General features: G+C 36.3%; 1 long non-coding RNA gene across 3 annotated transcripts in view; it reads left to right on the forward strand.

Annotated features, from left to right (window-relative positions):
• The first annotated feature begins 3,139 nt into the window (after nt 1-3,139).
• The window catches only part of LOC116285909 (uncharacterized), a 231,792-nt gene continuing 221,083 nt past the window's right edge, over nt 3,140-13,848 (forward strand). For 2 of the 3 annotated variants that reach the window (XR_012078248.1, XR_012078250.1), the window contains exons 1-4: nt 3,140-3,373; nt 4,897-5,035; nt 5,291-5,377; nt 9,071-9,290. This is a non-coding gene — a long non-coding RNA (uncharacterized lncRNA). The remainder of the gene's footprint in view (nt 3,374-4,896; nt 5,036-5,290; nt 5,378-9,070; nt 9,291-13,848) is intronic. The other variant, XR_012078249.1, reaches the window with a different exon arrangement.

Genomic DNA, 13,848 nt, shown 5'->3' on the forward strand with positions numbered 1-13,848 from the left:
GGCTTCCTGAATGAATGACCTGTGAGTAACACCGTCACAACCTGCAGGAAAAGAAGAGTCGTTTCCCCGATCCCAAGGTACGTTGCCATTCCTTCCTGGCAGGGAATTAAGGAGGGCGAGTGGCCTTGGGTTTGATTGTAGACTGAGGCATGTCCCTGCGAGTCCCGCGACTGCGTGTCTACTGCCCTAGCCCCCCGCCCCCTTGGCTCTTTCATGGAGATGGGTCCTGCCTTTGAGCGGTTAGAAGGGAAGGATGCCAGCAAAAATGGCTAATCCTTTTCCAGCTGCATTAAATTGAAGACTGGCCAAAGCCGAGCGAAAACCGCTGCAGTTAAAATGATTTTAGCATCACGTCTGCGGCTGAGAATGGAACGGCAGTTTATAAAAGGACCTGTGGATCAATGAAAAAGAGATTATAGTGTATCTGAATATTAATAACAGCATTGCATCTGTACTTTATACTCCTCCCATCCCCCTCCCATATTTTTCTTTAGATCCGCAGGATTGAAATGAAATGTTTTGAGGTCTTCAAGCTGACTCATCAGAATCTTGGAGCATATTTTTAAATGACGGTAATTTTCTAATGTTTGATTTGTACGTACGGAAACACTTGTGTGCGCTCGCGTGTGCGCGCGTGTTTGCGTGTGAGAGACATGCGGCTGAATGACAATGCAGATCCAGAAATTGTTTGGGGGAGAGGGTTTGTGCTCTCAAAATATTGATGAAGTTTGAGCACTTTGGACGTTCGCTGAGAGCCAGAGAACTTCCAGAGGTGGAGATGAGAACGTGGAGAGATGACCAGATTTGCCTGTAAATAATCACTACATCCACTGATCCACTGTAACACTTGAGCTGCTTTCTTTTTTTTTCTTTCTTTTTTTTTTTTTTTTTAATAGCAGTTGTGTTTGGAAGAGGAACTCTCTCCACAAACGTGGGTTATAGGCGTCTCCTAGCGGCGAAAGCGGCACAGGGCAAGCCAGAGAATTTTGCTTTGGAGCTCTTTCGGCAGGGCTCGCCTGTTGGGGGCTCTGCAGGATTTCCTAGGTCGCAGAGGCCGGCATCCGCGCCGGCGACGCCGGCCGGGGTCCTCTAGAGGTCTCGCCTCTCTGACTTCTAGTCTCCAAGGCGCCCTGGTATCGGCGCGGTGACAACGGGGTCTTCTGCCTGGGAGAATAGATACGAGCCTGGCCGTCCGCCTGCCTTTTAGTATCTCCAGCCAAGGGCAATGGCAAGAGCATTCTGTCCTGGGCCGAGATTCAGATATTGGCATTAACAACCTTCTCTGCCTCCTTACTCTGGAATCATTTGATAGCCCCACCCCGTCACCCACAAAACAAAACAACACTTTAAATTTGCCCTTTAAAAGTGCCTCTTCAGTGTAACCGCTGTACTTTCTTCCTTGCTGTATCAATCTAGATTTTTTTCCCTTCCCCTTTTTATTTTTCAGTCTCCCTTCAGTGAACCCCAGAATTTAGTGAGGCCGTGATTACATAACTAACAGCCTCGGTGATGGAGTTGACGACCGCTTTGAAGTGCAGAATATCGTGTAATGCAGCATCCGTTGACCTCGCCGCCACCACCTTTATTGAAACCTGCAGGGAGAAACTAAACAAAACGTAGCAACATAACCCTCTCACCCCAAGCCCTCACCAAGAGCGCCAACCGCCTGGGCCCAAACAAATTATATCCTAAAACAGAGGGGGGAAGTAGCTAATATTTGAAGAGAGATTATCAAAATCAATTTTCATAAAACTCCTGGTTGGTGTGTGAGTGTTAATGCACCCTCGTCTATTTCATTGTCCTCTAAGGGCAGCAGAAGTGGGGTGGGGGGTACCAAGGATCTCATAAACTCGTTTTATATACATGGTTGCAAACTTTGAAACTAGCTAACCGGGTTGCTTTCTTCCCTACCCTTTTCTGGAAAAGGTGGGAGGGAAACAAGTTTGTTAACCAGGGTTTGGATAAATGAGTGTTTGCAGTGATTTAACTTGACTTGAAAGCAATTTGTTTCTAAATCCTCTTATTATTGCAGTGTGCCCAGAGCTTTGGTTTTCTTTTCTTTTCTTTTTTTTTTTTTTTAAGAAATGGAAGAAAAAAATTTTAAATTGTCAATAAGGAGTCTTTCAAACGCCAAGTCCCACCAGGGTTGAGCTAGATGGTTCCTGGCACTTGACGTCCCCAGCAAGCACAGTGCCCAGAGTAAACGCAAAGGACCTGGACTGTATTGCATCTCTAATGGGTAACCATGAAATCAGTTTATCTGTAAGTAGTGTAACCTAGCTTAAGAGGTGGGAAGGCAAGGCTTTGGAGCCAGTGCCACAAACACTGTTAATTTTTGTTCATTTACAGTTGACTAGAGTGAGTGTTGACTAGAGTTTCTGGAAAAGATTTATAGCATATACATGCTGTTATCAGCATTCAGGTAACTCTTTAGTTACTGTGTTCTAATGCTTTGAAGTCAATAGAGAACAAACCAATCCATGTTTTGGGGACTGAGAATACTAGCTATTAAGTGTTACTTGATATTCAAAGTGGAAATGTTCTTCTTCATTTTATTTAACCTTGTTAATATTGGTGTGGCTTCACATTTCAGTGTCTCTTCAGTTATCAGACAGAGCCAGCATTTTGTTAAACAGTGAATTAAAAGCACTGATGAGCTGAAGCAGCCCTCTAATGCAGAATGACAAATTGCACTTAAGCAATATATGAACAAGAAAATGATTTATGGATTTTTACAATGGTCTGAGCCAATGAAAGCAACATGAATTATACATCCTAATGCTCATGATATCATTTTTTCTAATAATACTATTTCAGTCCAGATGCTATACTCTTATCCTTTCTATAAGAGATATTGATCAATAAGAAGTCTAGGAATATTTTCAAATTAGGCAATGGTGTTTGACAGTGGTTCCAAATGTATGTATACTTTCCTGAGTACAGGGGGGTGATCAACATTGAGCACACTAACGTTCTGTCAGCTCCTTCACATATTATGTCTTTTGGTGATAAATACGTAGTCCTTTGGAAACTTATGTTTCACAACTTCTTTCAGAATGTAAATAGGGTTCTGCTTTAGAATGACAATCTTTATTACATCATGATCTCTCTTTCTGAAAATCAAAATGCATTACCTCATCTTACCTGCTTTCTTTTTTAAATTGCTTTGATTATAGAAAAATCTGATTTCTCCAAAATGTCTCTTATCCTCTTCATATTGGCTTATCGTGTTTTTTTTTTTCCCCAGAAAATTGTTTAATTCCTTAGTGTGTTAAAGACACTAGAAAGAAAGGTCATGTGCCTTAGTCTTTTTGGCATTAGGAGACAAAATAGATCTTACGGCTGTCTCAAATTACAGAAAAAAATCAATCAGGTAAAATTTTGTGTGGTGCTTGTTTGTTGAGTCTGAAAAAAAATCAAGTTATGGTGAGTGGCTACGTCTAGCATTTTTATTTAACCATTTGTGGCTTATGTAACTAAGTATTTGGGATGTGTGAAGAATTTTAAGTGAAGACAGTGTCTTTGCTGTATTATACATACTCAACCATAGGAAACTTCTAATTACCTGGAGGCCTCTAGAGTCACATTATTAGGCTTAATCTTAATTATCCAGGTTTATAAAAAAAAAAAAAAAGAAAAGGAAAAAAATTGAATCCCAGCCTCTGCTTTTGACAGCATTAATAATTACTCTTCCTGAAGATTACTGAAATCAATGATGTGATTAGGATTGTAAGTAAGAACTACAAGACATCACATTTAAAAAGCCAGCTGCTTTGCTAACAGGGATGATGTGTGGGTTTTACTGATGGGGCTCAGAGGTAGCAATGAAGCTTTAAACATTAAGGTCGATATAAAACAATTTCAAAAATTAATTGCAAGCCCTGATTAAGTCTATATAAGAGAAAAGGTGTCTAGAATTCTCTCTTTTTTATTTCCCAGTGGGTTTTCTTCTTATTTGATGGTGATACAGTTAGCATAATGCTAGTGTTTGTCTGGCAAGTATGAATTGTTTTCTTAAGGGGAAGCCCCTTGATTTTGTGAATACAGAATGAGATTACTCAAATTGTAATTGGGGTTACAAGTCATACGGCTATATTTTGAAAGATTTAAAAATGTTATTGCAGACAGACACTAGGGAAAGAATATCAAACATAGCTTGAAAATTACATTAGTTATTAGAATTACAATAGTAAACAGAACAAATAGTAAAATAGAAACTTCAGTTTAAAAAAGTATCTCAGTTTGACTGGCTGGTTAGTAGTAGAACTCCTTCTATAAGAAACTTGCAGTTTGACTGTCTGGTTAGTATAACTCTTTGTGTAAGAAACTTGATTTTCATGCTATCCTATCTAAACGGGTTTGGCAATGCTATGCTGTAAAAAGCTTTATTTTATTGCAATTTCTTGAGTTTTTTTTTAGGTGAAAGTGATTAATAGTTTTTAAACAGCCAAGGTATGCCAAGCATTCTTAGCTACATTATAATATTTTTCCTCATGTCTATAGGTATTATCATACCAACATTATACATAAGGATACTGAAGATGTTCAGAATTTAAGTAACTCACCAAACTAAGAGAAAATTCAAATCCAGGCCTTCTGGTGCTCAGGCTGAGGCTCGGGTACTATACCATGATGTTTCTCTAGTCTATATGATTGGATTGACTAAAAGAAAAAAATGAATTAAAGATTAAAAATGGAATTCATGTAGATTTTGTACCAACACGGGTACTGGATTTATGCTAGTAGAATGGCTGTTACGTCACTGAGTTGAGCCATGGAAGAATTCATAAATATATTTGAGAATTTTTTTTTTGAGGTTTTGCGAGGAAACCAAACTTGGAATATGTTTTCCTACAAGTGAAACAGATTACAAACATCCGTCTCTTTCTCATGCAGAAGTGCCTGGCATAGGAATCACAGATTTTACTGACTGGAAATGGAAATTGCTAAAAGAAACATGCTGAAAGGAGACACCTCTGCTTCATCCAGTCCTGAAAAACACCCTGTTGATCAATGGGCCAAAAAGTATTGCCTTGTTCGTATAGTTTATTAGAGTTTCTTAAAAGCTAGGAAAAACTAAGTGTATCCATTTTATACAATGCAAATATTAGTGGGTTTTTGTGTTTTTTGTGTGTGCTTCCAAACTGGTCTTTAAAAGGGAAATTGTGTTTTGTTAACCAAAATTGCAACTATTATTTTATTCCATCATTGTTGCTCAGAAAAGATTATTTTAATATAAAATTTCTGAAAATTAAACAATTAAATTTATTTGACAATCTTTTGCCAGCAGGAAATGAAAGGAAATGACTTAAAAATAATTTTAAATATGGAAAGAATTAACCACAGGAAGATGAATGTGGAATCTTATTTACTCACTGTAAGTAAAATATTTGTATTATTATTTTGGTAATAAGTACTGATGGAAGGAAAATATATTTCTTCTAAAAGTGTGCTCAGTAATTTAGAATATATGGAATGTGGGCCCTATAAGGTAGGTTCTAGATCTTACTCATTTCTGAAAGCACCCAATTGTGGCGGTGATGACACAGTAAATTATGAAGGATTAAACCAAATTGGGCTCAGATCCCTGCTTCTCCAGATATTTGAACTTGGCCCAGTTAGTTAAATCCTTTGAAACTCTGTCAAAGTGTGTTAAACACTCTAAACATCTGTTAAAATATGATGATACATCTGATCTTGTTGAGTCATTGGGAGGCTTAAACTGACCCGATATATGTAAAATTCTCAGCCCATACTAGAGTTTCAATAAATATTATCTATTATTATAGCAAGATGTTTTGATTGAAGTAATCCTTAAATAAGATATTTATTGACAATAATACGTATTGATTTTCCTGGTGGTTTTATTTTCTTCACAAAACGCAAACTATTTACTTTGAGGACAATTTTGTATTGGCCTTATTTTGCAGGAAATTATAATTTCAAAGAGAATGGAAACAGTAAATGAATAAGACAAAACTAGTTAAATTTTAAATAAGCATCAAAACATAAAAATCAATACTGAGTTTTTCTTTGTGTTGTTTTAATACTTCTTTTCTTTGAGATAAGTTTAAATTTTCTGTTTTAATCTCTGTGATAAGACATGTGTAGACTTAAAAATCACTTTGATAAAATATGGCTCTTTCATTGTAAAATACTATTTTTTTAATTTCTATATTTATCAAAATTTTAGGATTAAAGGACTCTTATTTGATATATTCACTATTTCCCTCCAATTCCTTGGTGTAAAGTCTTAATACCGACTCCTATATTCCTGCCGAAGAGTACTAGAAACTCTCCAGATTAAAAACAAATTGGTGAAAAATCACTTAGAATAGAGTGAATTTATTACAATGACCCATTCTGAGCCTCAAGCCTCAATCGTATTTAACTCTCTCTTCAGCATTCTCCTCTTTGTTATATTTCTGTCTAGCACTGCTATTAGTGTTCTCCTCAGTAACTTCTTACACCTTAAGAAACAAAAACATGCATTGGTGCTGGTGTGATAGCAGCACAGCCAGAGGGATACTGAAAGAATGGAAAATAAATGTAAATCGTGGATATATTTCTCTAGGATTCATGTGCAATTTGATAAGTAAAGAATATGCATAAAATGTTTAAATTACTTCATTAAACAGCATGGAGAATACATTTAAACATAGAATGGCTGTGAATGCTGAGTACATGGGGAGTACAGAAAAGACTAGAATGAAATCATTTAATTAAGCAAAGATTTCTAGAAAAGGGCAGTTTCTGTCACAATTTTAAAGGTGAGAATGCTACAGATTAGTACAAAGAAATATCTGAAGCAGGTTAGAGGTACATGCACAGTAAAGAACTGGAAACAGTGATAGCAAAAAGCTTTTCTATTGAGATCATAAAAACAGCACATCGAGCTTTTCAACTACAGGCCAATATCCTGACTTTGGATCCAGCTACTTAAATCTATGAAGCCAGGCGGCTTCAATTTCGTTTCTTTGGATTTATTCCTCCCCGGCCCCACTCGCAAGAACTTGGCCAAATTTAAGGTCGGCATAGATGGCAGAGATTCTCATTTAGCCTTCACACCTGAGCAATGCTTTTGGTATGGGTTGGGCTAACAGCCAGCGTTCAGCCTTAGAATTATGATAAAACCTAATATTATTGCTTGTTCATTAGCATATGTATTTGAGAATCTTGGCTGCTGCTTCTGCTTTAATGGTGAACTGTTAATGGCTGATTTTCTCAAAATATTTTAAAAATCTTGTTTGGTTCGACTACCTAACCAAGAATCTAATTTAACAAGAATGTATTTTCCTTCGGCCAGGTAGGATAATGGAGAGAAGTATTGCTTAAGCCCAAGGAACCTAACAAACATTCAGCTGAATGGTCACATTTTTGATAGATTTGTTGGCTGTATAACCAGTTCTTAACATAAAGATGTGCTGACTAAATGAATGAATGCTTGACCTTTTAACTTTATACTGTTATTCATCTTAAAAAATATTTCTGAGATATTATACTCAATTCCACTAGCTATATTTTTTAATAATCTGTATTTGAGAAAGGTCTTTTACAGTTGATTATTTCAAAGAAACCTTGCTTAAAGTGGAAAATCCACTGTACATTACAAATGTGTTCAAAACACTTCATCCCATTTACAACTCATGAAATGCATTCCTTCTCTTTCTAGACAACTACTCCTCAAAAGTAATATGTCATCTTATAATGTTCTTTGACTTATAATTTTCATCTTATTTCATATATACTATGTTGATTGTGTAACTATGAATAGAGTAAGTGCAATGTCCAGGATTCTGAATTGTTTTATTCCTTTTATAAGGTCAGGATGACAAGCTAAGGAGTCCTCTGTGATTAGAATGTTAGATGTTAAGAGTAAATATGGCTGAGATGGGAGGACATTAGGTGTCTTAGGTAGAATCAGGAGACACTGTAATTTAAAAGTGTTTCAGGGTTAAGTTAAAAAGAAAGGTTGATTGACTTGATGGATTCAAAGCAATGGTCTGAGTTTTAAGCCAGAGGGGACACTGCCTTGCTTCTAGTTTTCTGTTCTTCAGTGTCCTGAAATGAAGGAATGTCAGTTCAGAAAAGGGCTGTTGATCACCATAGTGTGTATATGTATTTTCTTTTCTTATTCCTCAGCTTTCTTTTTCCATAACTGAAACACCTGTATTGTTTGTGGTATGGATATTATGGAGTTCAGAAATAATTCTGTAATTAGGTTAGTAATTATTTTATGCATGCAGGTTTAAAAGTAATCCGAAAGGTTTTTCACAGGCTAATAAAACCGTTAAGTATTTGACCAGAATGAAAGGGTTTAAGTGTAAATAGGAAGTACATACACAGGTTCATATACGTAAGAAAAAAAGGGCACGGTAGTGAAAAAGATGCTTTTGGCATAAGAAAATATCTAAACATATCAGTGAAACAGGACAGATCAAAGTTGAATGGTACTGTACGTGGAAGCTCGCTTGACTTACAATACAGAAGTTCCATGTCTGTTGTGAAAGAAAACGTTTCCTTTTTCATCTTGCACGATATATAAAAATGATCTCCAGACAGATTTGAGCATTAATTCAAAACATAAAACAGAAGATAACTAGATCCCAAAATAGTATGTCAGCCTACATGAAGAGGTAAACTGAGGCAAGCTTGAATTACCAGAAATTTCAGTTTATTCGGGGATAGTGGGAGGAATTACAATTCGGGAAACACAGACTGCAGTAACCTATGGGCAGTCCCTTGAGGGTCTGGAGCGGGATGTATTTACATGCAAGAGTGCAGAGGGCGCGAGTCCAGCCAGAGTCTAAGCAGTAAGTTCATTGGCTTGCGGATGGAGAAGGATTGATGGCGGCTATTCATTGGTCCAGAGATAAGTTTCAGCCTTACGTAAATCAGGCGTTTGCGGGAAATCAGTCTCTCGGTACTAAGTTCGTTTTTTCTGAGGGCATGTTCGTGAGTCTCCATTTCATAACCTCCAGTTCCATTTTAGACTGAAATCCTTTCACATATCAAATATTTGTGTAACTTCAGTGAAGTTTCTTAAAGGGCCTAACGTTCTGTTGTCCAGGTCTACTCCAGAAGGCAGACAGAAATTCCCCAGAAATACCTGAGGGACAGCAGAGCTCGAGAGCTTTCCCGCGCTGCCAGACGCTTAAATGAAGAGCCGTCACCCTCTCATGGGAGCCACTCCCATGTAGCCTCTGTCGACCTCGGATGGTGGCAACAGATGGAGATGCTGGCAGGGGAAATCCAGACTTGAAAGTTTGGGGCATCTCTGTTATTGCAAGGTGAGTCCCTTTGACATTGGTGCGGGAAGACGGGGAATTAAGATTGTTTGCCTTTCTATGTATTCTTCATTAACAGGATTAAAAAAAAAAAATCCCCATTTTTGGTGTTGAGATTCCAGAAACTCTAGGAAGAGGCTTCTCCTGGTTGGTGATTCCTTAAATAGTACCCTGTTTTCCAGATTCCAAGTGGAGAATGCTTTTGGAGTGCTGAGATGTTTCTAACATGCATAGATATATCGCTTTGACAGTCTGTTCTGATTGGAAAGATAAAGTTACTGGTTGTTTTATGATTATTTATTTACTACTGTAATTCACATTAGAATTTTTCTAAAGTATTCTGTTTCTGCATTTATTTCTGAATTTTAGTATATTGTTCCTTATCTATTTTTTTCTAGAATTTATCTTGGAAAGGCAGAAAGTGAGTAGATGTCAGTCTAGAACGTATGATTCATTTGTTTTAAAAACCTTATTTTTTAAAATCATGATTCTTTTTAGTAGCACATCTGAATTAAGCTCTGCTGAGATGGGAAAATTTATTTCCAGTTTTAAAATGAATGCCCCTTTAAAAAACTGCACCTCTTCTTCCCCCTTAAAGTTCATAGTTTGGGTGTAGCTGGCATTCTCATAACTTATGTAATATTTTTATGTTTAAAATAAGGACATGCATGGGAGCATGAGATCTGATTCATAGATCATAGACTGTAACAAGAACTCCTCTATTTATTTCTGTGGTTTTAAGTTTTGCCCACATATGAAGAAGAGTTTACGTGTAAAGGCAGAAATGTTGTGGCTAGCGTTTTATTTCAACTTTAATAATTATGAAATAATTTAAAATGGATAAAAAAAGAAAAGGCCACGGCATTTAAGGACATCTTTTTAATATGGTGCTGTTGTCTTAGTTGCTGAGGGTCACACAGTCCCTGCTGAATTTTGATTGTGTTCAGGAACATTTATGAATTTCTTTCTTTTATCTGAGAAGAATGTATATTTCAGTGAATTGTAGGTGGCAGTATACACAGCTAAATTCCATGTTTTATTGCAGGTATCTAAAAGATATTTCAGTTGGTTAACAATTTTATATTTAGGCTTTTTGTCATTTTAGTCCCCATTTTAAATTCCTCCCTCCTTTTTGTTGTTAATATAAGAAACATAAAATAAACTCCCTTAGGTAAGAGAGTGCCCTTGTGAAGTATTTTAAGTATCAGGTTTACTCTGAAACACTGTTATAGGAAGTTTTTTTTTCATTTTACTAAAGATACATTAGAAAGAATATAATACTCTAATATTCATTGACCAGTTGATTTCATATTAAAATCAGAATTTTAAACTGAAAGCACTCAGAATTATATTTCAAGCCAATAACAGAGAAATTTTTATTCTGTCTCTTTACATGTTTTGTTTTAAAAGTTACAGGCAAATCTGCTTTGATTGCTAAGTTGTAAAAACTCAATACTTTCTTGATTTACTATCCTGAGGCGTGATATGTATTTTTGAGAATGTTAAGTACAAAATTGCTATTCTTTAGGCCTGTTACCCACATTGAAAGCACTATATTCATGAGAATAATAATACAATTATAAATGATGTAGCAAAACAGAAAAAACCTTATATTGACGATCCGTAGTCATACTGTGGCATCTGGTGGAGCTGAAGAAAGTTAGGCATTATAGCAGTCTGTTGGGAGAGTTTCACAAAATGCATCCAGGGTTTCATGAAGATTACCCAGAGCCATGTGGAGTGGAGCTGGGGGTAGGGTGGGTGAGGGCGGGGACAGTGGGCGTGATTTCCAAAGAGGCAAGCTCTGGTGCCCTCCAATTTTCCTGTTGTTTTGTTTTACACATTGAACTTTGTGAAATACCACACCCCTTTCTCTTTCAAACTAAAATCCTTTTTATCTAATCCAGATTCTTCAGGTGAAAAGGAGAAATTTGAGAGCTGAGTAGATTCAGACGCTCACCGAGTCAGGTCAATAATTATCAGTGTAGGGCTGACCTTAGGGAATACTGCCACTGATACATAAGCAGTACTTACTTTGTGTTTATGTTTTCTCCAGTATTTTTTATTTGTTTGTTGACTTTGTCCTCTTTGCCACCCTAATTTGTGTGTTTGTCTTAATGCACTCAATTACTTTGCAATTATTGGCCCATGTGTAGCTTATAATTTGCAAATAGATATGCTTGCTTGCAAATGCTCACATTATTGCTGGACAGTTGTTTTAGAATCATTTGGTTCTCTCGAGCTGATGTGTAAGCATTATTAATTCTAATATGAATTAAGTAGACTTAAAGAAATTCAGGGAGAAACTATTTCTTCAGATTTATTTTTCTGCTCTTTTCAAGGTCAGTAAAATAAATTCTATGAAATTGAATGTTTTAAAAACACTTTGCAATGAAATTTATTGTTCGTTGATGAGAAGTAAGTTCTCCAGCATTTGGAAGTCTGAACACTCTTAAACATTTGGGGTTTAAAGTAGGCATAAACCTGTAGAAACCCAAGGATTCACTGGCTAAATGTATCGAGCTAAGTTTATTTTTTTTAAATAATGGGAAGCTATGAAGAATCTGTTACAGTAGGAGACTAACCCAAGGTCTCCTTTTTGTTTTGGAGAGTGAGCCCCAGGTTTTATCCTCCCTATTTCTGAATAATTTACTCTCCTGGATGGCTTCTGAGTGAAACAGAAGCTAAGAATGAGTATCTTTTCACCTGAAACAAATACTATGCTTAAGAGCTAACAGAGTCCCATTGGATATGTGTTCCCCAAAGTTTTTAAGGACATATTGGTTGAGATCTCAGTCCTTCCCACTGATGCTTCCTGGTGATGTTTAGGTTTAATAAAACATAAGTAAACATCTTCAAGATATGGATTATTGCAATGTAAGTATAGCTGACTTATTTTGCACATTAAGTTAGGGTTTAGGGGGGAATGATCATATTTTTAGGCTGTGCTTGTATGGACCTATGTACTATAATCTAGGTTTTAAACCCTTTATTTTTATGAACTCACGTTTATTAAATATAGGGCCCTCCAGAAACTAATAACTTGTAATGTGCCATGTAACTTGAATTTGAGATGAAAAGTGGCAACACATTTTGGTCGGTTGATTAATTTATTTATTCAACTCAAGAAATGCATACAGAGCACCTACTGTGTACCGAAGTGCTTGGGTTACATTATGAATAAAATAGAGAAATGGTCTCACTGTGTGTGTGCACACACACACACACATTAAATAAATAATTGAGTATGTTAGAAGGTGAAAAGTGCCATGGAGACTAGGAAAAGTAGAACAAGTTAAGAGGATCTCTTAATTTATTTTTTATTTTTCATTTTCTTTTCAATTTTTTTAAATTGAAGTACAGTCAGTTACAATGTGTCAATTTCTGGTATACAGCACAATGTCTCAGTCATGCATATGCATACATATATTTGTTTTCATATTCTGCTTAATTTAAAATTAAGTGCTTTTTCCCTCCTAAATGTGGGAGGGTAATGGAACTCAGACATGAAATAGAGTAAGATATTAGTAAGTGACTGTGGTGGTATTGCCATGAGAGGAGGTAACAAACACAACATTAGGTTCTTTTTTAAGGTTTCCTTCAGGAGTTGCTTTAAAGTAGACTTCTCATTAACCACTAAATTGAATGTTTTCCCAGTAGGCAATTTGCCCCAAATACTAAATTAGTGGGCAAACCACTAAAACAACTCTGTCATTTAAGATTTTTAAAGCAAAGGAATTTCTAGATGGGATGTAGAGTACTTTTCTATTTTTTAATTGTTGCTTTTTTTTCCTGCCAGAAACAGAAGGTAGTATTTAAGAATGTGTCGGTGGAGGTAAAATTTTAGTTTAGGATATTGAATCCCCAGCAAGAGACTTCAGAAGAATTTCCTGGTTGCCTCAACAAAACCCTTATCTTCCATGGGGAATAGTTAAACACTAATAAAAGTAAAGGAATTAAAAGCAAGGAAAAATCTAGTTATTGTCATCCCAACAAGTGAGTTTCACACGGAAACTAATAACGAAGGACTTTGCCAAATTTGGCTGCTTTAAGAGCCTGCCTGCATTGGCCTCTGCAAAAATATGACTTGCATTCAAGTTTCAATGAAAATGCTTAATAGTACTAAATGTCAGTCTGATGGGCTCTTCTAAAATGTACTGTCTGCCAGTAGTATAGTGTGTTGCCTGTACACACTTCATAAGGTTTCTCTCAACTCGTTTAGTTATATAATCAGACAAGCAGTGGTCTGAGAACAGGTCATGCCCTCTGTCCATGCAGAATCTGTAATTCCAAAGTACTCGGTCGTGTAGTGTTCTGGAAGGTTTACTCCTTCTAAAATTTCATTGATTTTACCAATATGCCTATATCCCACGCTTACATATTTATTTACTTACTAATTTCGCACGTTTATTTATTCACTTATTTAAAAATATGAAATGAACTCCTTTATATTTGGGACATTGTGCTAAGCATTTACAGAAACTTTTTCTGAATAAAAATGTTTTCATATGAAAGACTGGACAGTGATATGGGAAGTGTCTGTATCCAGTTTGAGAATCAC

This window comes from Vicugna pacos, chromosome 2 (assembly GCF_048564905.1).
Source record: "Vicugna pacos chromosome 2, VicPac4, whole genome shotgun sequence".
NCBI lineage: Eukaryota > Metazoa > Chordata > Mammalia > Artiodactyla > Camelidae > Vicugna > Vicugna pacos.